Source organism: Cygnus atratus, chromosome 16 (genome assembly GCF_013377495.2).
Source record: "Cygnus atratus isolate AKBS03 ecotype Queensland, Australia chromosome 16, CAtr_DNAZoo_HiC_assembly, whole genome shotgun sequence".
In the NCBI taxonomy this organism is placed as follows: Eukaryota; Metazoa; Chordata; class Aves; order Anseriformes; family Anatidae; genus Cygnus; species Cygnus atratus.
The window spans coordinates 13,556,610-13,582,155 of record NC_066377.1 but is presented as its reverse complement, the minus strand read 5'-3'; positions in this window follow the sequence as shown (position 1 = coordinate 13,582,155).

Here is a 25,546-nt window from a genome sequence, read left to right as displayed (position 1 = left end):
GATTGATTTAGCTTCTCCTTCTCCGTGGTGTATGGGCTCAGAACATGGCCCAGGCACATAAATTATATACAGAACACCTTCCACGGTTCTGTGTAGTGTTCAAGTTGTCACCCCATCAGAGAAGAAGCTTTTATGAAGTATTAGGTCCAAGCCTATACGGAACAGAAATGACCACTTTTAGTTGCTCAACAAAAATAAAGTCTCATTTCAAAACAATAACTTTGAATAAGGCAGAACCAAGTAACTTTGATCAATTTTTGTTTTTCTTAAACACAGAAACAAACAGAAAATGCTGCTGGCTGTAAAAACAAGTGAACTTTTAGGATTTTTTGTTTGTTTTAAAAAAATTAATAAGGGCTGTGAAATTCAACAAAGTTTTCATTAACAGGATTTCAGCAGTTTTGGTTTTGCTTTTGCCTTTTTGAAAGCAGATCCAAAGATGTTTCATTTTCATTTTAATATGTTTACAGAAGAAAATTTCTACTAGCACTGCTACATTGTTATGTCTGGGGGATGAGTAACAAGATATTGGAGAATTATTCATAAGAATCATTTGTGTGATTTATACACTTTCCTGTGATTGGAACAAGGACCTCATTTCACAGCACTCTCAGTTTCTACCCACAGGCAGATGTACCGCGGAGGAGAACAGTCACTTGAATCTAGATTAAAGACAGCAGCGATTAAAATCACTGAATAAAAGCTTCAAGACATGGGGTATTGTGCAGCTCGTGACAACAGGGTCCTGGCTGCAGACTGCATTTCCCAAGTGACACAACACTGACAGGCGTACCGGCACCCAACAGCAGAAATCCGGGCAGAAGGGGGGCTCCTCCACAGCCTAGCCTGAAGACACGTGCGAGCCTGGCTTCTGTTGGAAGAGAAAGGCTGTCAGAAGAAAAGGGAATGCATTTTGCAGGCCTATGCTCAATATTCCTATTATATGGCAGGAAGGTCAGGTTTTCAAACAGATAATTTGGACAAAGATGATATGAGATTTTTAGACTCATGATCCAAGTATCCTAGTTTTTAAGACACCCATAGTCCACCTAGCTCTAATTATTATGTCTCAAAGTTATTTTTCATCTTTAAGCTCAAGCCTTCAAAATTTCCCCAAGTGGGCAGATTTCTTTTCTGCTTACCCAGCCAGCTCCCACTGAAGGCAGTGGAGAATTTTCTTCCCCGGGGTCAGGCTAGGGTGTCAAGACTCAGACCTATTTTAGTACCTTACGTTCCTTCAGTTCTGAAATCTGCTTTGCTTGCCTCGTTGCTGTAAAGTAAATAGTACGTAACTGCTGACTGCAGAAAGCCTGGAGGAAGTTACCAGCCCAATAAACATCTGATATTTAATACTCATTAGCAAAATTCCACCATTCATATCAGTTTGGTGAAACAGGAATTAAAAATTATGTATTTCAACCATAATATATGATAGCACAAAAAGGCCGTGTAAAAACCCTGCCATTCCTGCAGCATCCCAACCATCACGTCCCCAGTCTTCCTACCCAAAGCCGTGCATTCAGCAGAGCCCACCTGCCATAAATCTCAAAGCATTACCAGCTTTCAGCAAAAACCGGTAACATTAGGGCTGGGGGATGATGTATGGGGATGTCACCGACTCCCCCTTTGCAGGCACATACCCCTTTCCCCCGGTGCAGGCACTTTTTTTATCGGTTTCAGCGACTCAACCGTTGAACACATCCCAGCCACCGTGCCAAACGGCGACAGGGCAGCGGCAGCTCCCTCCCCGTTCAGCGGCGAGCGGTCAGCAGCTGATGTTTATGGGAGGGAAACGGGAGCTGGGCATAATTAAGTGGACAATTGAATGGGTTCTGCCTCTCTGATTTCAATTAACCTCTGCACTTTGCAGTGACAAGATCTCATGGTTACCGACTAACTTCAGCCAAAAGCAGCTGTTCTAGCTGGTTAATCCAGCCCCCAAACAGCGTACAGTCGGGGTTTGATGATAGTCTCTTTTCTCTTAATGCTCACCGAAAGAAAAGTGAGTGAAATCTCAGACTTCTTTAATACTATTACTGCATTGCAACTGGGGACTGACTCTGTTCCCATTTGAAATAAAATGCAGAATTCATATTGATAGGAGGAAAATGAAGTCAAAAGACGCGCGCGCACACCAACTATATTAATGACAGCATTCATGGCTTGCAAAAGAGATTAGTGTGCACCAACAGATAAATAAATAAAATCTTCATTCAAGAACACTGAGATAAGCACAGAGCTGACATCAGAGAATAAACCAATCTAGCTACAATAAGAATAGATTTTACTATGATTTACTCATGGTTTTTAGAGAGAACTTTTTAGTCTTAAAAGCAGCAGTTTCAGAGATCCAATACAGAAGTCTCTCCTAAAATCCTGTATGAATTACAAAGGCTCCTAGCATGCAACGAAGCTAGAAGTTAAAAATTAAAATTGATCAAAAAATGCCTTTTTTTTTTAATGAAAACATCTTTCAAATTCTTCCACTTTTTTTCGTTCAAAACTGGAGAGAGAAATCCTGTTTTTCTTGGCCTTTGTTTTCATCACAACTCTGCCACTTAAAATGTTTACCACCTCTCATTAGTGGACATGGATTTAATTCTGCTGTCTTTTTTGGAGTTGCGTTGGCTGAAGATGATAAACTGTTACCACTCTGCCTACTGGCTTAAATGAATCTGTTCCCAATCTTTAAGCATCTATACGTGAGTGCCAAATCTGAATTTATGACAGCAGACTGTACATTTTCATGTAGCTGCAGTTACAACACCAGGTATGAGACACACTGAAGAGTGTTGAAGCAAAACCAAAGGCTACTGTTATAAAAAGATTATAAATGTCAAAAAACCTGACGAGGCTCATAACATCTAAAACACATGCGGTATCCTATAAGCAACTGCAAGACAATTTCAAGACAAAACACAGTTGATGGTATAGATAATAAACTTCTCTTTAAAAATGCATTAATAAAAGGCTGTTTAAGAAGAAAAAAAATATGAAGAAATTATAGGACTTTATTATGCAATTCTTCATACTGTAAGTAGTACAACAATTAGTGAAATTCATCACAAGCCTGCAGATACTTTATTCATTACAGTAAATACGTAACTTCTTGTAATGTAAATCTCACCATCTAGCCTAGCATTATCAAGCTTTTTTTTTTTTTCTCATAACTGATATTTAAGGCATAAATAAGAGCCAAAAATCAACGCTTCCTTAAAGCACCCTATCCCACTTCTTGACATTTAAGAAATTCCAGTGGATGCATTCAAGAAATTCCTTCTTCCACCTTCCATAGCAAGACGCCTATGTTGTGGCAGACGGCAGTAATGCCCTTCAGTTTCTTACACATTAGTAGCCCTATCTAATAAAGCCTAATGTCCCAATGATAGAAGCATCTGGCTCTTCTCCCCTAATCAATAATATTCAGCAAAAGTCCCTTCTTCCAGCAGCGGCATAAATTATCAGATATATGCAAATAGACTTGCTAATGTTAATTGCCAGGGCTGATTGGTGATTAATTTTTTGATTATGATCAATCATTCCTCAGGAATCTTAATAAGACATTCAAGGCAATCTGCAAATTGATAATAATTAGGGATCCCAACCGGTAACGCATCCACAGCCAACGATAAAACATCCCCATGACTGCGCATGTTTCAGTGAGCAAAGTTCCCCCTCTTGGAAGAACAGAAAAGGGAATGACCAAAGCCTCTTGAGCCTGATGGGACCTGTCCTCACACATACCAAGGAGCTGCTTTTTTTTCCGTATTTGTGGTAAGATTGCACACAGAATCCTCTTATATATCTGAAACACTGAATGCTGTGTGTCCCTTGCATGGTAGGAGATGAAATGGAGGTTTCATTTAAATGACAATGCTCTGGAAACATTGCTCCAACTGATGAACAGGCCGTACAGTCAGGGAAAACAAGTGATTCAGACTACAGGATCCAGCAGAAGCAAATCTTCACAGAGCTGAGAAGCATCTAATGGAGGAGTCCTGCCAGACCTGCAGGGAGCACAGTGAATGGCGAGATAAAATAAGAATTTCAGTCCATGCACATTTAAAAAGAACTAAATAGGAGGTTCATGTAATGCTTTCTGTCTAGAGCAGACCAGGCAATAAAATTTCATTTCTAGAAAAGAAGAAAAGTGCTTCCCTGGAGTGACATATGCTTGTATATTTTAGGGTGAAAATTCAGATGCTGTTGTAAATGCATCAGCCCAAAACGTAACATGATTTATAATATTTTCTTTAAAATTGAATTCTTTTGCAAACACAAATATCCGCAGTGTTTTAAATCCCAATGCTAACTATTGCTGTGTATGAACCAGAAAGTACAAGTGGCTGGTGCAGGACATGAAGTTGGCCAAAGAAACCTTACCGAGGAAGCTGTAGCTCCTCAAAGCCACTGCCCGCTTGGCCTGTGCAAAGGAGTTTGCCACACCTCGTGCAATGTCTGTACTCACGCAGCTCTCTGCTTGCACACCCCACCCCAGTGCAGCCACTGTGCACTGAGCAATTCATGCACAGACCCAAGCACGGGCACGTCAGAGCAAGCATCCTGCTTTGCTCTCCTCCTGAAACAGACAGCTCCTGATACCTGCTAAGAAGAGCTAAACAGTCATCATGTGCTGTCAAAAATGAATGACATGCAGAAAGCAAGGAGCACAGAGGGAAGTACATTAAGAGCCCACCATACCTCAGGACTGGCCTGTCATGTTCTACTAACATCCAAGCTTTTGAAATTCCTGTCTTCATGGCTTAATTCTGATTTGCACAAAATATTCCTTTTTGCATGTCAAGAACAGTGTAAAGGAGTTTGAATGTAAATGATAATAAATCCCTCAGGTCTACAATTTCTGCAGTGCTGCCAAATGTACCATTTTATGATGGGTTCCAAGGTATTTGCTCTTTCATTTGAAGAGCTTGCAGTTAGTACCATGTAAAGAGTTCAGCTTTTGTTTTTATTGAGAGGACAGAGCTGAACTGGCCCCTACTTGTTGAATTTTACTATGTTAAATTTTACTATGTAATTTTACTATGTTAAATTTTCCTAAGAGAAGTTACATTTCCATTGAATCTTATTTTGCCCAGGAAATGTCTTCTTCTAGAAGACTGTCATCATTTCCACAAGAAACCAAAACATGATTTTTACAAAGAGTCCAGCTTTGAGTGAAGGCTTTACAAGAACAGGGAAATATTTTATTTTTCTCACAACAGTTTCAACATGAAAAAACCCTGAGTGCATGCTTGCTCTCTTTCCTATATAGTAAACATGAAATTCTTAATAAACACACATATGTACGTGAGGTTTTTATAACTATAAGATGCATTTTTAAAAGCCTAAGTCCATTGCTTGTTTAATCTCATTATTTCTAAGCCAGTTAGTTAGTAAGTACAAGCATGTAACAAACACATTTATTTTCAACAAAACTGGCCCAATTCTTTCATAGTTGTCCCAGATCAAGAACAACTCATCTATTGTCAGGGTAGCAATTCTGCTGTAAAACTGATGTCTCTGAAAAACAAATTAGGCCCATACTTTTTAAGTTAACATTCCATTATTTTTTAAAATGAATTCTGCATATTTTCTCAAACCACATAAATTAACAACTGTTTAGGCTATCTTTGCAGCTGAGATTCCTCGCTGCTCCCTTTATAAATCTAGCCCAGGAAAACTGAAATGCTAACACGTTTCTTGGATTGGGTCTGTCATTCCTCTCTAGCTCCTCGCACTTTTACAATTCACAAGGTCATGAGTACAAAATGTGCTTGTTAACTTACACAAGAATAAAGCTGTCAGATGGGCTGAAGCCTCCTTGCGTACCAGTTTAGTGAAATATGATTATCCAAGCTGTAAAATGGATAAACCTATTAAATTAATAAATCTGCTGCCCCGTAGCCTACCACTGATGTCATTGCCTTACCTACAAGGCACCCCTTCTTAAATTAATACTTGATAAAGGAATAAATCTTTTAAAGACATACACTAAAGCTTTGCATTGAAGAGTTATCTTTTGTGTTACAAACTGTAAGTATTTTTTACTGCAATGGACATGAGAGAAAATGAATTCCAGAAAAAAATAAAAAAAAGAAATCTTAAAAAATATTGTTATCCTGTTAACACTGTGGGATGCTTCTTATCTGTACACAACTAATCACTTCCCTCTTTCTTTTTCTTTTACTATTCTTATTCTTATGTGTGACTGAATTTTAGCGGCCATGAAAGTGAAGGATAATTAGCAGAGTTGTGGATAGAGTGGAAGGGCAGTGCCTTATCACAGACAGACTGGGTCAGATACATATGGGCAATAGAAATCATGATTCACTTATTTCAGCTGCTTTGATTTATTACTCTGAAGGTCCAACAATGAAGTTGCACATCAGGGGAAAAAGAAGGGAAAAGATTTTCAAAGCACTCTTCCTTCATGACTTCTTAGAAGGCCTTTAGCATATTGTGTTTGCTAGAGTACAACATCACTGTTCCTTATTATTAATAACCATGTATTACATAGACAACCTCGCAGAAACCAGAAACACACTCTACAAGGCACTGACCGAATAAACAGCAAGACAAAACTCTCTGCCCTCAAGATCTTACAGTCTAAAATATTTAATTTTAAAAAAGTGTAAGGGAAATAAGCACAGACAAGTGAAACGATTTGCCTTAAGATAACATAGCAAACAAGCTGCAAAAATATGAAACAGAAAACAGATTCCCTAGATCCCAACCAGTGCCCACAGATTACGCTTCAATAATGTTAAAAATGAGATAAAAATAAAATCCCAGCTCATCCAAAGGCATCCAACAATGTGCTCAAAACTCAGAAGTGAATTTGTAAAAGGAAACAGGAAATGAAAACTAAAGAGGGTTGACATGATTACGGGGTGTTAATAAGAAAAGACATAAGCCAGGGGCCTTGATGTACAACTAGACAACAAGAGGTTACATTTGGAGTCAGGGCTATGCTAATTTGCAAACTTGGGTCCATTTCATTAAGTGAGCTGAGAGACAGGCTGTCTCAGTCCAGCAGAGAGGGATCTCATTATCCATGTAGGGAGCAAGAGATAAGAATCTTTTAATAATTGCTGGGATTTTTTTTTATGATGATATGGAATGCCAATTTATGCCTCTCCACTCAACGTGGATAAAAACCAGCCTCCTTCACAGTTCAAACAGCCCCTCCTGGCCACGGCCATTAGGGCAGAGAGGGAAAGCAGAGACTAATATGCTGGCCTGGGAGACCACTGCTACAAAACTCCATTAAATGCACTTCAGAGTGGGAACATTTTTGTTTACAGTGGATGGAAAACTTTGCCTATCTTTCTTTACTTAATGATTAAGAGGCATGGCTGTAGGATTTAGGGCACAACCCAAAACTCTGTATAGCCAACGGACAAAACTCCTACAGACAAGTAGTCTTTGGATAAATCTTTTATTCGTTTCTTCTTCAGGAAGGGTCCTGAACTGACACCTTTGGAAAAGGCTAAGGAACCTGCATTACAGTGGCAAAAGGACTGTTTGCACTCCCTTCCCCTTGTCCCTCTCTCCAAAACACATCCACTGCAGCTTCTAGAGCAGAGCAGCTTTCTAGAAGCCAGAGGTCTGCACACCGTGTCCTTCCCTGCAGTAAGTATCCCACTATTCCACTTCAGGCTAAGCATAGCACAGGTTTTGTGATAGGGATGAGTTTAGTCTGCAAGGGACTAATTCTGAGGGACTTGCATTCTTTCCTATGACATTACCAACCAAACAGTTCCAGCTGCCACTCAAAGCGCTGGCATAGAAGAGCAGGTATAGAGTCAGACGAGGTCTCGTGCTCTTGTTTTACTGCAGAATACTTGCAGAAGGCTGAGACACAGGCCCAATAGCTTATTGAAATCACACTAATAGCGCTAAACTTTTGAGAGCCAAGTTTTCCTTCTGCCCAAACTCCTGCTGCAAAGGAAGGAGGAAGCAAAACTCACCAGAGCCAAATCTGCTCTCAGTTACGTGAAGTCACTGGGTTGGACTGCACATTAGTGTTGGAAAACACTGTCCAGGGAACTCCGAAGCTGTGCTTATCTCTAGAGCTAGCTGCAGGATTTGCTTTTATACATCGGGTCAGCTTAAGGACTATGTACAACTTATCTAGCTTCTGAGCAAGACCAAAATTATAGGGCTCCCTTCAGCTGACCTTGTCTCTTTTCCCAGTTTACAGTTGTTCACGAATAATCTTTAATTTTCCATACGTTCATTTCTATTGAAAATTATTTGTCAAATAGCTTTTGTGAAAGGCACAATCAGTCTTTACTTTGCAGGTAAGACCATGAGGCTTCCTATTGGAAACAGGGCTTGCTTTTCTGAAAAGTCATGTTCTGGCTCCTCGATCAGATGGCAGACACAGACACAGACACAGACACAGATTTCTAGGTTGGAAGAGACCTCAAGATCATCGAGTCCAACCTCCGACCTAACACTAAGTACTCCACTAAACCATATCACTAAGCTCTACATCTAAACGTCTTTTAAAGACCTCCAGGGATGGTGACTCCACCACCTCCCTGGGCAGCCCATTCCAATGCTTAATAACCCTTTCGGTAAAGAAGTACTTCCTAACATCCAACCTAAAACTCCCCTGTCGCAACTTTCGCCCATTCCCCCTCGTCCTGTCACCACGCACGTGGGAGAACAGACCAACCCCCACCTCACTACAGCTTCCTTTAAGGTAACTGTAGAGAGCGATAAGGTCGCCCCTGAGCCTCCTCTTCTCCAGGCTGAACAAGCCCAGCTCCCTCAGCCGCTCCTCGTAAGACTTGTTCTCCAGACCCCTCACCAGCTTGGTCGCCCTTCTCTGGACTCGCTCGAGCACGTCCATGTCCTTCCTGTAGCGAGGGGCCCAAAACTGAACACAGTACTCGAACAACATGCAACAACATGGGAATCAGCTACATGGACACAATTGCCCCCCTGCAATTACAAAAGTGCTTTCTCTGAACATTTTCTGATATTTACTTTCAGGGAAAAAAATTCAGTCTCCATTAATATTCCTGTCCACAAACCCCTTCCCTGGAGTATTCCTGGGATTTGAGGTCCAGGTGCCTGGCAGCAGAGCTGTGAGCAGGCAGTGATGTTTGCTGCCATGCAGAAACTGCCCAAAAACGTGACTCGGGGGAAAGCCCCCTGGGTCAGGAGAGGGAACGACTGGCAGGAAGGAATCGCAGAGAAAAGCAAGTATGCTCACAAGGAGGAGGCTGACAAAAAAGAAAGAGAAGAGAAACAGAGGGCAGGAGCAGCTATGAAGGGGGTACGTTCTCCCTAGGGCCTGTGTGACGACATTGGGACAGCTCTCGACAAATGCTGAGCGACCAGGAAGTGTCCCATCCTGACTGGAGATCGGTGCTGCTGTGGCACAACCCCTGCTCCTCCTGGTAGCACACTGCTGGAAAAAAAGAGCCAAAGGGTTTACAGGCACCCCCTCGCACATCCATAACGAACCAGGGCCAGGTACACCTGTGTTCTGCAGACCAGTCCCATGCAGTCGCTGTTCCTCGAAAAAAGCAGTGCCTGTATCAAGGGGTGAGAGCCTCATTCAATGCAAGCTACTTTTCGGGCTGTTGCAAAAGACGTTTCTCTTCAGAGGCAGTTGTTTCTGTGAAAAAGTCGATAAATGAAACAGAGAGGGTGGCAGAGAAGGCTCGGATGAGCCAGGTCCCAGGAGAAACCCCAAGACATGTAAACTGGGAGCAGGGCACGGGCTGCTGCTGGTCAGGTGCCAGGCGGGCACGTCCAGGAATTAACCACGTGCTTATTCTTAACCTTGCAAGGACAGAGCTTTACGTTGTCCTCCTGGTAAAGCTCTGACAGAAATTACAGTCTCAATTCCCCGCTCTTCCCTTCCCCTCCACCACCACCTCCACTATCCGATCCCTCAGAGAGATGAAGAAATACGAACAAAGGCCGCAGTAGATCATGTCAAGCCAATATTAAATGCCTCTAATGGAGCTTCGATGAGACCAGCCTTCTTAAATGTCTGGATGTTGCCTGCAGACGCCCAGGGACACTGCAACTGAAAGTCCCGATCGCTGGGGAGGAAGGGTCAAATACCAACTCTGTGCTTACAAAATTCCTCAAGTTCTTGCTATCTTCAGCCCTATCCCAATAAAGCAACGCTTGCAGGCCTCTCTCATTAACAACTTTTAACTATACAGTAAGCAAGGGCATTAATGAAAACAGAAGAGCTTTGCTTAGTGATCAGATGTCACTTGCAGTTCCCTTACGCCAAACTTCAAACCAGAGCTGAAGTACCCAAATAGCATTGTTTCTGGCTTTGACCACAATTCAGTCAATGTTCAGCAAGTCAACAGTACATTTCATCACTTTTGTAGCTTTGGGCTCCAGACATATATGCAACTGCTATATTACATCAGATTTCATCCCAAACAGCAGTGGGAATGATGTATGTCAGCCTTCACTTTTAAAAGTTTCTGTCTCCCAGTCCTCATAACTAAGCTTTTTCCAAGCTTTACCTTCTAATCAGAGACCTCATAATGTTAAAACACATGTTGATCTCTTCTACTGGATAAATGATGTCCACTAGGGGCTTGTATGAGACCACTAAATTTATTTTTGCTTTTGAATTAAAAAGTCACCAAATTTTAGCTTAGGTATTGAAAGATTAAAAACTGAACTTAAAAATCTGACACTCCTGAAGCTGCATGCTGCTTGCTTTCCTCTGCTCTCTTCTTCCTCTTGTTCAGAGGTTCCTGTTCTCAGGTTGGGAAACAAATATCCAAAGCTACCTCTGAATTTATTTGCAGCGTACTGAGAAAAAAAGTTCAGCTGTAATACCATTAGGATTTGGCAGGGTAGTAGGCTCCAGATTTTTCAAAACCCATTTTCTATTGAAAGGAGATCTCTCTCTCCTCTCTCTCTGTGCTTATTTCTCCTAATCATAATATGAATTTAAGGTACTGTAAAATTAATAGAATACCGACGCTAGAGACTGACGTCTCTGACACAGGCAGACAGACAGCCTGTCCCTGCCAGTGCCCTCCAGCTGCGACCCTAACTGTATGCCTGATAACAACTGGTTTACCTCTAGGCAAACTCATTTATTGACCCTTTAAGAGGGATGTTACAAGACCAATTGAAGCTAATAATGTGTAATACTTTCTGTGAGCTGGATCCTTGACCATACAGAGCAGATTTTAAATTACTCACTTCATTACATGCAAAATGTCACGAAAAGCTGTGGAAAATTCAACTTCTGATGATATGATGATATGTATACAAGGGAATTTGCTAGTGCAGATACTTTAAAGCCACCTCTAGCCTATGTTGGGTTGGGTCTGGTCTGATGTCATGTTTTAAGAGGCTTTTAGTAAAAACGGGTAGTAAAACCAATCTTCAGCATCCCTTTTTCTTGGTACCAAGGGCCAAGGAGCATCAGGACAAGCCTTTGGCCTGCTGCCCGTGTCTGGAGACCTTGCAGCCTACTGCCCCACCACCTCGAGATTTTGCAAAGGATTTTGGAGTCCTTCCATGTGCAAGTTCTCACCCCAGCTGTTAATTTGGCAATGACAGCCCCAGGGGGCCTGGGCAGGAAAGCTGCAGCCATGGCTGGGTGTTTATCAGGGAGGATTTCTTCCCTCTGGCTTGCCTGTATTGTGCATCCAGATCCACTTAGGAAAAAATCCCGTTTTCTCTGTCCTCATTTCACAAATAGGTGTGGTTGTAGCTCTAGGCAGTGGCTGTATGTTTATGAATAGTAGAGAAAGAGGAGACAGAAAAGGAGGCTTCTGTTACCAGCTCCTGAAGACAGTTACCCTGAACCAAAATATTACCTCCAGACACATACCATTGATACGTGCAAGTAAAACAGATTTATGTACATACTCGTATTTGCTCAAGTGTAGGATATGATATAATCATAGCCAATTAAATGCTGTGTTTTTTCCTAAGATACTGTTTAAAAATCAAGTTATTATCTGTTCATCAGACTGTCAGTAAACACAACTCTTTCACATACAACACGTTTAACTTCTGCTCAGGTGACTTTACTCATATGCAGACCTTGTGGTAAGTAATTATAACTCTATCAGTTCAAAACCTCTGCAAACAAACAAAAAAGTAACAATTGAGAGAAGGATCCTTTATGCATTTAAGACTAGGTCATGACTAGTTTTTTTTGTTTGTTTTTACTAACTACCTTTATATTCATATACATCTAGAGCTGGCTATGGGGTCACTAAGTCTCTAGCCCTGGTAATGCTCATTCATGTCCGCACCTTGAGGCAAAGGGAGAGATCATATTCAGCAGGTTCAAGTTTTGCTTTGCTATGTGTACATCGAAACCTGGTTACTATTCTTGCACTTCACAGACGCAAACATACATACGTGCTCATTTCGGTTCATAACCATACTTAATTTTACCTGCGTATACATACTCACATGTCCCATACAAGCAAGTCCTGGGTCTGCAGCCTGGCTGATTACAGTTTGGTTGGTTATGTTAGCTCTGGCTCAGTTTCCAGAAGTTATGTCGACATTTTTTTCTTGCATCAGGCAGCTCTTTCAGAGGCAGCTAGTGTTGCAGTCCTACATGAATCACGATGTATTGCTTGGGTCCAGAAACGTCAAAATGCTCAAGTGGCCTGGTGGTAAGTGCCTTTTGTGGTGTTGAAGGCAATGGTACTGCTGAAAATCCCATGCGCAAAGCTAAAAAGCAGTTTTAGCCCCTCTACAACCTGCTTTGTGCCTCAACAGCTACCAGTTAGTCCCATTTTAATCCTTCACAAACAGCTTCTGTCTTTATCCTAAATAAGTCACAGAGTTTAAACAATGTTATTTAACCTCCTGTGCCCTCTCCCCATATTTCTACCAGTGCCAAACGCACGTTAGCTCATTCCAAAAAGCCACACGCTACCCAACCAATGCAGCCTAAGGAAAGCATTCATGAGTGTTTATGGGGCAGCTGAAGTGTAATGATTTAGTAGATGTTTATAAATGTTTATACTGTACAGATTAACATTCCCCAGGGGGCCTGTAATGAAGAGAGTGCTCCAACTGGAATCAAACCAGCCAGCCTGGGCTGAATGAGCATGAATGAATCCTGCTGGCCTACCCTCACTAGTTGTTTACTTAGTTTGAACGGATTTACTCTGCCCGTGCTCCTTCAGCATTTTGTTTGGGAGAGGCAGAAGAAGAGTCTGGTCTCAGAATGAGCACAGTTTGGAAACAAGCTAGAAAATCCAGCCCAGCACTTGGAGCATAGTAATTGCTCACAAATTGTGCTAGACAAAAGAACAAAGAGCCCAACCCACCTGCTCTGGAAGTCAAGGCTGAAATTCCCATTGACTTCAAAGAAAGATAGGTCTCAATCTTAGAACACGGTTTTCAAACATCATGCCCAACACGGAAAATCATGTTGAAGCAACCAAGTCCTGCTATTGGCTAGGAATAAATCCATAGTTATGTACTAAGATCAGGGTCTTGGAATTTACAGCCTAGAAATGTCACGTTAGGTCACTGTATTTGAAAAACAGGACTTGCACTATTCAGTGATGCTGTGCTGGAGGTTAACAGCAATGGCTTGTGAGTTGCATTTAAAATTTTTTTTTTTTTTTTTTAAGAAAACACCCTGGAGAACAGTGGTACACAGCTTCACTGAATATCTAGCTGAAGGTGATAGACACCTTTCACTCAGATTAAGTGAGGGAACAATTTCAATTTGTTCAATGATGGCTCAAAGATGAAAAGTATTTGCTAGCGGTACCAGGATGCATAGAACTATTCAAAAAAAATGTAATGCGTTTCAGATTGTCACGGGTTTAACAACAACAATACCAAACCCAGGAAAGTAAGGCTGGGCGCTGGTGAATGAAGCTGTGCCTGCCTTGATGGCTCAGAAGCAATGAGCAAGCAGGTTTTAAAAGATGCTAAGAACGACCCTAGGAAGCATAAAAGAGAGTTCATTTCTTTGGGGCATGGTGCCAAGTTAAAAAAAAAAAAAAAATCAGTCCGTGAAATCACATGTCAGGAAACAAACCTCTCTGGATTTCTGCTGTGGTCAGAAGAGTAAGACTTTTTATATATGACACACACATATATTCAGAATATGAATCATCACAAAGGAGCCGGGAAAGGGTAGGAAGAAAATAGAAAGGATCATGGCAGGGCCAAAGGATCATAGCCAGCACTGGCCCAGGGAGGTGGCCAGAAATACCAAGCAGTGTGAACTGTATCTTCAAGGGAGGACTACCACTGCCAGGAGATTTCTGCACAAAGAGGGCCCACATTCTTCCTGGTGCCGTACTCCTTTGCGGATGTGAGAAGATTCCTCACTTACCCCAGAAGTATTCTAATTCTGCCCCTGATAGCTACATGCCTGCAAAGGACAAACAGTACCACCACTCATTACAGGTGTTGTCAAAATAAAATAAATAAGCTTTGCAAACTCTTAAACTGCAGCACTGAAAGCTGCCCCATTGAAAACTTCTGCCGTGATCCTGCAGCCTCTCTAATGGATCACACAGATGCAGAGGGCTCAGTACATAAAAACATTTGTTCCAGTGGGCTTCCGAAATGCTTTTAAAGGTTCAAAAATAAGCTTGCTCTGAATCTTGGATGGAGATGCTGGACAAAGGCAATTTTGTCTGCAGTGGTTTATTTGCCCATCTCACAAAGCTGTCTGAGCTAGTTACAGTGTTTGGCAAACACTCCTGGTCCAAATTCTGCAGAGTAACCCCACCTGGGTCTTTAGGCAGTGGATAAGACAGATATTTGAAATCTTCTAGAGCACTGTAACCATCAGGTAATTAGCTGTAGCAGACTTACAAAGTAGGAAAGGCTCCTGAGAGCTCTGAAATGAAAGCACAAAATGCCTCCTGGAACTAATTTTAGAGTGGCTGAAGTATTTAATCCTGCAAATTATTGCCAGTGAGGAAACATCAAGGTACTGCTGGATGTTAATAGTGGCAAACCAGCAGGAATGGTTCACCCTAAGCTGCCTCCTGCTGATGGCTAAGCAATCAGACATGCTTTACATCACTCACAAAGGACAGGGTGCAGGGGCAGCTATGTTTTGTTCCCAGTGACTTGCAAAGAGGCCTGGAATTGTTCCTCCTCTCTGCATCTGCTAAGGATCCTTTATCAGCAAAGCCAGGGTAGCCCTACTTTGCAAATTGTGGAGAATAAGGAAGAGGAGAATAAACTCTGGGGGTGCTGAGAGCACCCCAGCACTGCAGTGATGCTAAACCCCGGTTCCACAAATGCTCTCCATCCTTCAGAGGACAGGGAAGGGTTTGTAGAGGTGATGGGCAGGGGCAGAGTGTTTTACTCTTTCATTTGAAAAGATGCCTTTGTAAGTCTTGATCTGCTAATAAGTCCTCATTAATGAGGTTTCGGAGATTGGATTTATCCTTTCATCCCTCTAGGAGTTTCAGACTCTCCACGTGTGAAATGGGGAAGGTAAACGTTAACCTTGTGGGGGCTGCTTTTAGGAAAAGGGAATGGCAGATATGGGACTAAAAACAAACTTCCTAGGTTCTTAAAACCAATCTGCTCTTACGCAGATCTTCAGACCTGAAATCCCCTTGTTTATTTTGATCAGACACCACACCACGTGAGGGAACCAGGGAACTCCATGTTTCTTCCCACTGGGAAGCCACTCAACAATCCTGTTGCTGTTCTGGTTAAAAAATTTCATTTAATCTCCAGCCTGAATTTATTTATAGCTAATTAATACCCATTTGTTCTTGTGCCAAAATATTCCTTTATCTTTAATAAGTAGTCTGTGTAGCTCTGAGAAAGCTATATACTTGGATTGCTACAGAACCTTGGAATTTCCTCTTCCACAAGCTGTAGGAAAAAGTGTTAATACAAGAATATGCTGTAATACCCCATGCAAATTTTTCAGGAGCCCATCCAGGTATGCGTAAGAATCTATGTACTGATTTCAAAACCATTTCCAATACCATTTTTCCCAGCTAGAAGTCTTTTCCCATCTTTTAAAAAACAAAGGAGAGACAGCAAGCTGAAATTTAACCTTTCCTGAGAACTGTTTTCCAAATAGTATAAGTTGTAAAGTCTCATCCTCTCCAAAACCCACCAGACACCAAGAAGCATCTCATCTACAGATGTAAGGATTAAGATCCTGCACATTTTTTGAACAACAAGCACTTTGGAACCCAGGTTTTGTTTCTTTTCAGACACAGGTTTCCTTTTGCACATGAACCATTTATACATTTGCAAAAACAAGTGAGCGAAAGTTAGAAAATGTCAGAACAAAAGCAAACCATAAAACCTTATACATCTGCATTATGATTCACCCTTTAAGTATAGGCCTTATTTTCCACCAGATTTTACCTCAGGATGGACAGTGCTCACTTAATAGGCAGATATTCAATATCTTGTTACGGTGTCATTATACAGCATGTGGCTTGAGGCCTTATTTACCACATAGTATTCAAAACCTACTCGGAAGACACAGTTGCTAATTTTTTCATGAGTTCTTCTAGAGCTCTTATCAGTATGGCATGTGAGTGCTTCAGAAATGTTAATTTCTTTTAACAACATCCCGTAAGACAAGAAGATATTATTATTCCTGTTTAACAGATGGGAAACAAACACAAAGAGATTCAGGTCAAAACATTCTGCTAGCACTGAGTACCCAAACTGAGATGTCTGAAAACTGATTTCTCAGAATGCTCAACGTACAGCATCATATGCCAGGAGAAATACTACTAGCAATGTACTCTGCAAATGGGAACACAGAAAAGAAAGGAAAATTAACAGCCAATTGTGAAGTTTAGTTTAAATTGTCTTCTCTGACACTGGAGAAGAGTTTTACACTCTTCAGACGCCTTACCCATGAAACTATCCATTTCTTTTCATTCTTTGCCTTTTACTACACATCTCCCAGCTCTTGTACCAAAACCAGACAGAGCCCATCAGACACCAACTTCTCCCTCTACCCAGCCATCACTCATCTCCTGCTCAGCTCCACCTTCTACACAGAATGAGACCAGGGTCCTGCACTAAACAGAGCACCTGCTCAAAGACTATACAAAACACGTGTACAAGGGAAGCCAAATAAATATTACATGTGAAAGCCTACTTTCATAATTTCCCGACATCCTTTTCTAAATAATAAGCTATTCAAGAACACTACCTCCATTATATACACACATATATTAAAGTGCATATATACACACCATATATATTTATATATACATATAATATGTATGATATAAACATTATTAAATATATGTAATAATATAAATTTTTATATATTTATATTCTTGATCCTTATTCACATTGTCTGAAATGTTCCAAAAACTGAAAAAGGGTTGGGAAATAAAATATATAACCTGGCACAGAATACTAAACCCAAAAACTAAATTTAAGTTTTCAAGCTGAAATTAGAGGTGATCACAATCTGCCCACAGGTTTCAGTTTAGCCTTTTGCCTATGTCTTTCTGTTTCAAGGAATCAGGATATATGTGCTTAGCTGAATCAGGTCCACAGTAATTTTGTAAAGTTCAGTGCTGAAGGAATACATAGAGGCAGAACTCCGAATTTCCAGTGTGCAGGAAATGCAGTTATTTCATAATTTCATTCTGTTCTGAATTGGGAGAACACCTATTCCTCTCTTGCCTCAAACTTTCAAATTTCCTTTGAAATTTTATTTGTGTGGGGTTTAAATTATTCTAAATAAATCAACCAGAGCTAATGCCAACATGGAAAATTTCAGTCTGAGTGTTTATAGTTTGACAGAGTTACAAGGAAGTAAAGAAGCCTGGAAAGTTTCAAGCAACCTTAGATATAGGTACAGCCACATCACCAGCCACTTCTAAAATATTACTGTAGTGGAATATATATATATTAATGTAATGTATATATAATTATGTATTAACAAACCAAGTAAATACATGCTGTGCTTTATTTCAATACGGTGACTCCAAATAGCCTTCAGCAGAAGGTATCCCTTTTCCCACTTTTACTGTCTCCCATTTGGGCATAGCAGAGTGAGGAGGGGAACCCTGTTCTGCTATCCACATCCCTGCCATGTTTCATAAATTTATGAAAAGAGACCCAAAACCCTTTGACCTAAAGGAAACAAGACTAACCTGTGAAACAAGAGGTACCAATTTGGAGTTTTCTGTTCAGATGCAGTGACTGCAGCATGCAGAGCGGTGCCAAACCAGCACCCAGCTGCTCCTAGCAAAGGTAACAGCACTTGTGGGCAGACACAGAGTACTTTCAAGAGGTGAAACCACAGTTGGGCTAACCAGGCATTATCTGTGATGGAAAGCTGGACAGTATGGTTGTTTCACTGATTGATACCTTGTTTTTTTTGTGTGTGTTTTTTAATCAAGGGGATGAGCAGAGTGCAAAATGTAACTTGACTCAGATGGCTTTGCAGGATACTCTGGGGCTTGCTGTGAACCTGGGATTCTCTTGTTCACAAAGAATCAGACACACAAACTGGATGAGAACTGTTTGATCAAAAAAAAAATTAAAAAAAATCAGGATCTTCTATTTTCAAGGGAGATGAGAAACTGGAATAGAACATTAAGCTGAGAATGGCTCTTTCCATAACACTCGGGCAGTGAAAACCGCTCAGCCCCAACACTGCTGCCAGCAGCCAGAGAGGAATTCCCCTGTCATGAGGGCCATGACTCACGCCTGCCCCTGCTGCTTCTCTCCCTCAGATGTAGGGGCCATACTTGTGGTCTGGGATGTGTTAGAAGAAAGGAGCTGGCAGAGCCAGGCTCTGTTGCACAAGCCCTTGGTTGCTGCCCAGAGGCACGCTCCTGCTGGGGCAGACAGCTGCGCAGGTGGCACCAGCTCGAAGGTCGTTTTGCACAGAATTCCTTCTCTCCCTTCATTTCTCTTTTCCTTACTCTCCTGCCCCTAGCGAATAACCAGAGTAACTCTGTCAGCTCCCAGGCAGTCCTAAGACCTCCTGTTAGAAAAGTATGTGGGGTTTTAGCATCAGTTTCATTGGTGTAAAACGAGGCTCCGCACGCAGCAGTACTAAAACTGGTATTGAGGGCTCTCATCAGCTGTACTCAATAAATTAATGACAGAGCTGCTGCCACAGCAGTGTGAGCAGTTTGCAACATTTGTATTTGCACTCTGAGTATTTATTGCTATGTTTTTCACAGGCCCTTTTAATGCCTCCAGGAGTAATTTATGGGGACAGAATGGCATGAAAGGAGCAGATCCCACTTATTTAAATCTCTGGATGATGAAAATCACATGAGAAGAGCAGATCACACATTGCTTCCTCTCCATAAATGGATTTCTGAGGCAGTAAAAGCAAACATAAACACTGTACAAACACCAAGATATGCATGTTTGTTTGGGCTTACCCAAACACTGCACAAAGATATTCAGGTTTATTCAGGTTTGGACACTGTTTTGCTAACATAAAAACCTTGCAGGTTTTAGTAATTGTTAACATAACTAACTAGATACACATCATAAAATTTCTTTTAATTAATTTTTACTATAGTAGAGGATTACTTTATAAACACATAGTTCTTAGTATTAATCTTGGTACTTTTCAGATTGATGAGTAATGTGTGTGACTGTGGTAGCTTTTTTTTTTTGGCAGCTCTTACTGCTCCTGCTCCAGAGCATGAAGCAGACTCATCTTGGACCTAGGATGGTCCAAGTTTCCAGCAACTGACATACTGGTTATTTATTTTATAAAATAAGCAAAATAGTGAATTATGACTAATGAACTTTTTGATCCAAAGAACACTCATCTGTGCAGTCTCATTCAGAATCATGCCCTTTTGGTGCTATATGGTGCTCGCAATACCAATAGCCTGGGACATTTCACCAAATTTCCCTTCTAGTGCTGGGCAGTGTAGTTTTGGAGGTATCTATCATAAGCAAAAGCTTTACGTTCTTCAAAGTGCAACGTGACATTTCAGAAATAAGTAGAATTTGTCTTTATAAGGCAAATTAAAGAGGTTTCTTTGCCTTCTCTTTTCCCATTAATTAATACTCTGACTCCTCAATTTCCAGATAAAGTCATAGACCATAAGATATAATGTTTGCCTACTTCAGCTCTACTATATTTCATGCTTTGCCTCATGAGACCCAATTTATTACAGTGATGGATGTAACATAAGAGTATATTTTAAACAACCATGAGTGTACCTGCTTGGCTGCTCATTTTTCACAAAAGCATTCCAGGAAACATTTGAAGTCAGAAGACTGCCCCAGAATTTGTTTGAATAATCCAGGCTTCATGATTCTGCAAGACAGGATAGAAAGTAAACTTGAGAGGTTTCCTGTGCTTCCAGTCCCATCAAACCACCATCAAGGCAGCCTGATGCTTTAACACAGTTTTCACACAGTGTCATGAAGTGAGAGGTAGCTCAAACGATCTCTCTTCAAATCTCTGTCAAGCTTTCCATCCAGCAAACCACCTGCACACATGCTCAGCTTCCTTTACTGTTACCTAAATGTAACTGGAGGAAATCATCTGCAGCGTATGAAGCTGCAAACCTGTGCAAGTCTTTGCAAAACCAGAGCCACTACAGATCTGAGCTTTGGAAAGCTGTGAGATTATTCATAATTTCACCAGCCTGATTCAGCAAAAGGAATGTGGAACCATTTTGAGTCACATTTCAAGCTGCTCATAGTTTTTGGGAAAAGTTGTGTCCTCTGAACAAAACGTAGCTTTCACTCAGTTTCTCTATCCTGTGTTTAGGGAGAATTAAACCTTCTTGAAACTTGCTGGAAAAGGAGGGACAGGAAGATAGAGAAGGACAATTCATCTCTAAATTACATTGCTCTTCAGAGTAAACCACAGAGAGCTGTAGTGGGACAAGTAATTTTTTTACGTGGCATAATTAATTAGAACCCATAAAACCCAATTAAACAGCACTTTTGAGACTATCAAGTAGTGCACGTTTGAAACAGCAAATATGACAGCATAAGTACAATTTTATAGCTGGGCACACTCCTCAGGATTATTTTCAGTGCTCTGCTAAAATGGGAAACGGCACCAGTTTGGCCCCTGCTAATAAATTGCTTGCAAACAGGCTATATTAATAATCTTTATGGGGGTAGGATGGAAGCCAGATGGGGCAGGGAGGGGAGTGTGGAGGTGGCATAATATATTGGCCTGGAAAACATAATCCAGGCCAAAGCAGACATTTAATCTCTGTATACATCTGAGAAGGCTCAAAATATAGAAGGAGAGGTGGTGGGCCAAGAGGGGAATCCCCTGAGAGACCACAGAGGATATTTCCAAGATAAAAACTGAAGTAATACCCAACCAGGTAAGCACTGGGCCTTTTGCATGGAAGGAAACAAAGGAAAGAGATTTAGCAGCCTATAGGAAGGCAGGGGCCTTGCCCCCTTTGCCTGTAAATGACAAATGGTGCTGGGGTGCCACCTCAGCCCTGCCTCTCATGTCAGTAATACTCAGTCCTTTCTCACTGCCCTAGCAGGGAGTTATTGTGTGTGCATGCACACGATGGGCTCTATGCATGTGTACAAGCTTGATATACAATCTAGCGCGAGTAAAAGCTCACTTTGCCCTTGTTTATTTACATGAGGTCCCACTTATGTTTAACTTGGCAGCCAAGAGGTCTGAGCCTTGTGCCAAGCACTAATTCCTTGACTGCCCTGACAGGCCCTGGCGTGCACACCTGAAAGTCATTAGCGCTCGGACCCATTTTGTTCTCACATTTCGAGGCAGTGACCCACAGCCACGTACAGCTTCAGCAGACACTTTATCATCTCCCCTGTCATCAGCTTTGCGCTCGGCAGCCTGGGCACTGCCAGACCACAATAAGCAATGAACTAACAGGAGAAGCCTCTATCTGAGAGGACCGAGGCCTGTGCGGAATCGCAACTCCACTCTTGTGCATGGAAGGCAAGCCATGCTCAGCGCAGGCCTTCTTTCTTCTTAAGTTACAAGTTTGTTTGTTTGGGGCATGTTTTATCCTTCAGAAAATAGCAACGCAGTGTGATAAGTAAACAACCTGAGAGAGCTGAGCTTTGGTGGCAGAATCAGACAGATTAAATTCTAGCAGCCCCATTCAGCTGTACAATGCTCTTCACACAAGCTGTTCCCCAAAAGGGTACCTTTATCTCATCAGTCACTCAGAAAACTCCTCCAGAGTCACTTACCAACACAGGAAGAATATTTAATCTAGAAAACACAGAAAAATATACTTTCAAATGAGATAGGGAAGCAGAAGCGTAGTGAACAGCTGGTCTGGATAGGAAGCATTGCAGTGCAGATGCACACCACCGATGGGAAGAATAAAGCAGACACATAAGAGGAGAGAGGAGATGGAGCTTTCTGCAGAAGAGCTGTTGCACTGTGTTATGCTCTCTGAAGGTTTGCAGAGTGACAACACATTGTTATCCATGGAGATGCTATTCATCCAGCTTTTGGGAGTCCATTTACAAAATAACAGAATTTTATGACTGTTTGCATTTTGTAAGTCGTAGGCCATTTCACCTGCTTTTAGACCTTTAGGCTTCCTCCTGTACATGTTGTTTTAAGCTCCCAGTCTCCTTAACAGCTCCAAACACAGCCATTTTAGTCTGCTAGAGACATTTTTATCCCTTCTATTCTCTCCATGTTTAATATTCTCTATTTAAAATCGATAAGGACTGAGACTCTGACAAGCTAAGAGTCAGTCCTAAACCACAAACAGGTTTTGGACTATGTTCTCACGACCTTAAAAAGGAAGGAATGGGAAACTTAAGCCCTGGAGAACTCCAGATTTCCATGGGGGGGAAACAGAATTACTTTTTTTCTATGGCAATCTCAAGGCTATGCACTTTGAAGTTATCACTTACTATATATTTATTTAAAAACAAAAGGTCTGAACAAAAAAAAAACATTTTTGGATTTGTCTGGAGGTTTTTTTTTTTATGGCTCTTCTGAGCCTCACACTGCTGTATATGTGGTTAACGTAGCACAAGACCTTACAGAAAGAATACAAACATGAAACTAATAAAATGTTTATAAATGCTTTTGGACAGTACAAAAGCAGCATTTTCTCTGAAATATATTAAGTGCATGCTGATATTGACATTTTTTCAGAAGTGTATATAGTTTACATGTGACTCCTCTACAAGCTTTGTACTTCAGGTCCCTCATGGTTGGGATTTTGAATGTTCTTCATTCTCTTAGCACCCCTGTAAGATTAGCCATGGCAATACTTCCCATTTGAAAGATCAGACACTGGTACACAAGACTTTAATGGCCAGAAATGCGAATAGATCTTAAAATGTAAAAGCTGGGATGATTTAATATAAAATATGTGAGGTCTTTGCTCCAAGAGCCCATAAAAAGGGTTTTCTCCCAAGTGATTTTCTCACTGAGGAAAAGAAAAGGGTATTCTGCATTGTGCAAGACATACTGAGACAGAAGACCTTCCTCTCCAGCTGTAGCAACATATGTGGTAAGAATAATCTGGCTGTGCATTGTGGAACTGGGCCTTTAGTATAGATTTATGCAGATACACATAAGGTCATCACACAGCGGGAAAAGGGTGGAAAATTTGCTTTAACCTTAAATTCTGGTTTGGATGTTTCATGTAGAGAGCACATTTTAAGGAGATTGGAAGCTGGGATTGGTGGTTTAGTTGGTTAGGGGGTAGAGGCAAGAAGAATATCAGCAACCATCTCAAGGATAACAAATGCAGTTTGTATAGACATGTGTCATTCCTGTACTGCAGCCAAGTGAAACTACAAACACTTATTAAAAGTATAAGGAGGCTTTAATTTACATTCCTGTTAAGGCATCTTTATGTTGCCAGAACATTGCAAGTGGGCTTAGCATAAACGAGAAGCTGGCCTTAATATTCTCAGACAGAAAACTGAAATACACAAACATACTGACTTAGATTCTCATTCTCTCTTCTGCTAATGCAATTTACATACGTGGATCAAAGCTAGGAAAAAGAATATGATTCCTCATATACATCCATTGCACAATGGCATGAATGAGCACAAATGATCAGAAGACTCATTTCATGTGTCAGCAAAACCAGCCCTGTATAGCATCACATCACCTAACAGCACAGCACCCTACAGCTAGAGACACCTCCCAGACCACTGTGCCCCTGCCATCACAGCAATCACAACGCTAAACTCAGAAGCTCAGCTGCATCATATGCCTCACCACGAGACACCCAGAAAACTCCACTACCTTATAGCAAACCTCATACCTTTAGCACGAAAGACCAAAAGCCTTGAGTACCACACCAGTGCCTTAGCAGAAAACTCTGTCCTTTGCTAGAGAGAAGAAAAACAGTAACACAAATTACAGCGATCCTAGAAAACGTGACCGGGGGCAATACACATCAGCCAGGAGCTTGAGAAGTTTCTCACTACCACCAGAAGCATCTGCGCACCCTGCCCAATAGCCCATTTCTAGCTGTGACCAGTTCCCGATGCTTCAGAGGAAAATGGAAGAACAAACAAACTCAGAGGCCGAGTTATGCATGAAAGGAGGGGAAAAAAAATCTTTTATGGCCCTGAGGAAGCCCTGGAGCAACGAGATGAGATGCGGGTTTCAGAGCATGCTGTGAGGAGAGCATTCCATCAAAAATAAAACATCATCATATAAAAGACACATGCGAGAGAAGGTAACTAAATACACTTAAACAAAATGGGTAGAATTCTAAGGCCTCTGGAATCGATAACAGATCTTAGGAACTTTATTTGGGCCAAGACTTCAAAGTCAACATATCTAAGTAGTTTCCTACATTTTCTTCTAAATAAGAGATCTGTAGCTCTTGGAATGTCTTCTTGGAATGTGTTAATTTTGATAGGAAAATGAAAGGTGCTAATCTGTCCCTGTCACTGCGTAATATTAAACAGTTAAATGTAGTCTGAGTTTGGAAACAGTATATGGCAGACATCCTTAAAAATTCATTCAAAATATATTGAAAGAACAATATTTTCCAAATCTGTCAACAGGATCCTAGCCACTGTTCCTGGCAAGACAGCTAGCTTAATTTGGTAAAACAATCACTTTTGCTCTCACAAACATTTTAAAAGAAATGAGGTCACAGAAAGAAAAACAGGGACATTACGATGACCCTTGATACGTCCTCAGCAGCAAGCTGCCATGTTACAGTGGGCTATTTCCAAGGGACTGCACAGGTTTTAAAAGTGCAAGCAAAGCTGGGGGGTGGGAGGGAGCTTAGTCTCCAAGCAAGGGCTGAGGCACTGCAAATTCGATTCACCGCGTGGTTTTGCTGTGAATGCTTTTCCAGGTCTCACACCATTACATAGGATGTAACATCATAATGATGTCAACTCTTGGACCAGGGAGCAAGCTGATTTAAGTTTTACGAGGGGAAGGATGAATACTTTCAAAGGAATGGTGAGTCGAATAATGCAGAACTGGTAGGATCACAGTGCAGGGAACTCATGGTTACACTTTGAACTATTTTTAGCAAGGTACTGTGAGTTCAAGGATAGAAAGGGCCTATACAGCTCAAGTGAAGCACAGCCTCTCCAAGCACTGACAATTTTCTATCAATTTTGCAGAGAGGGAATCAAA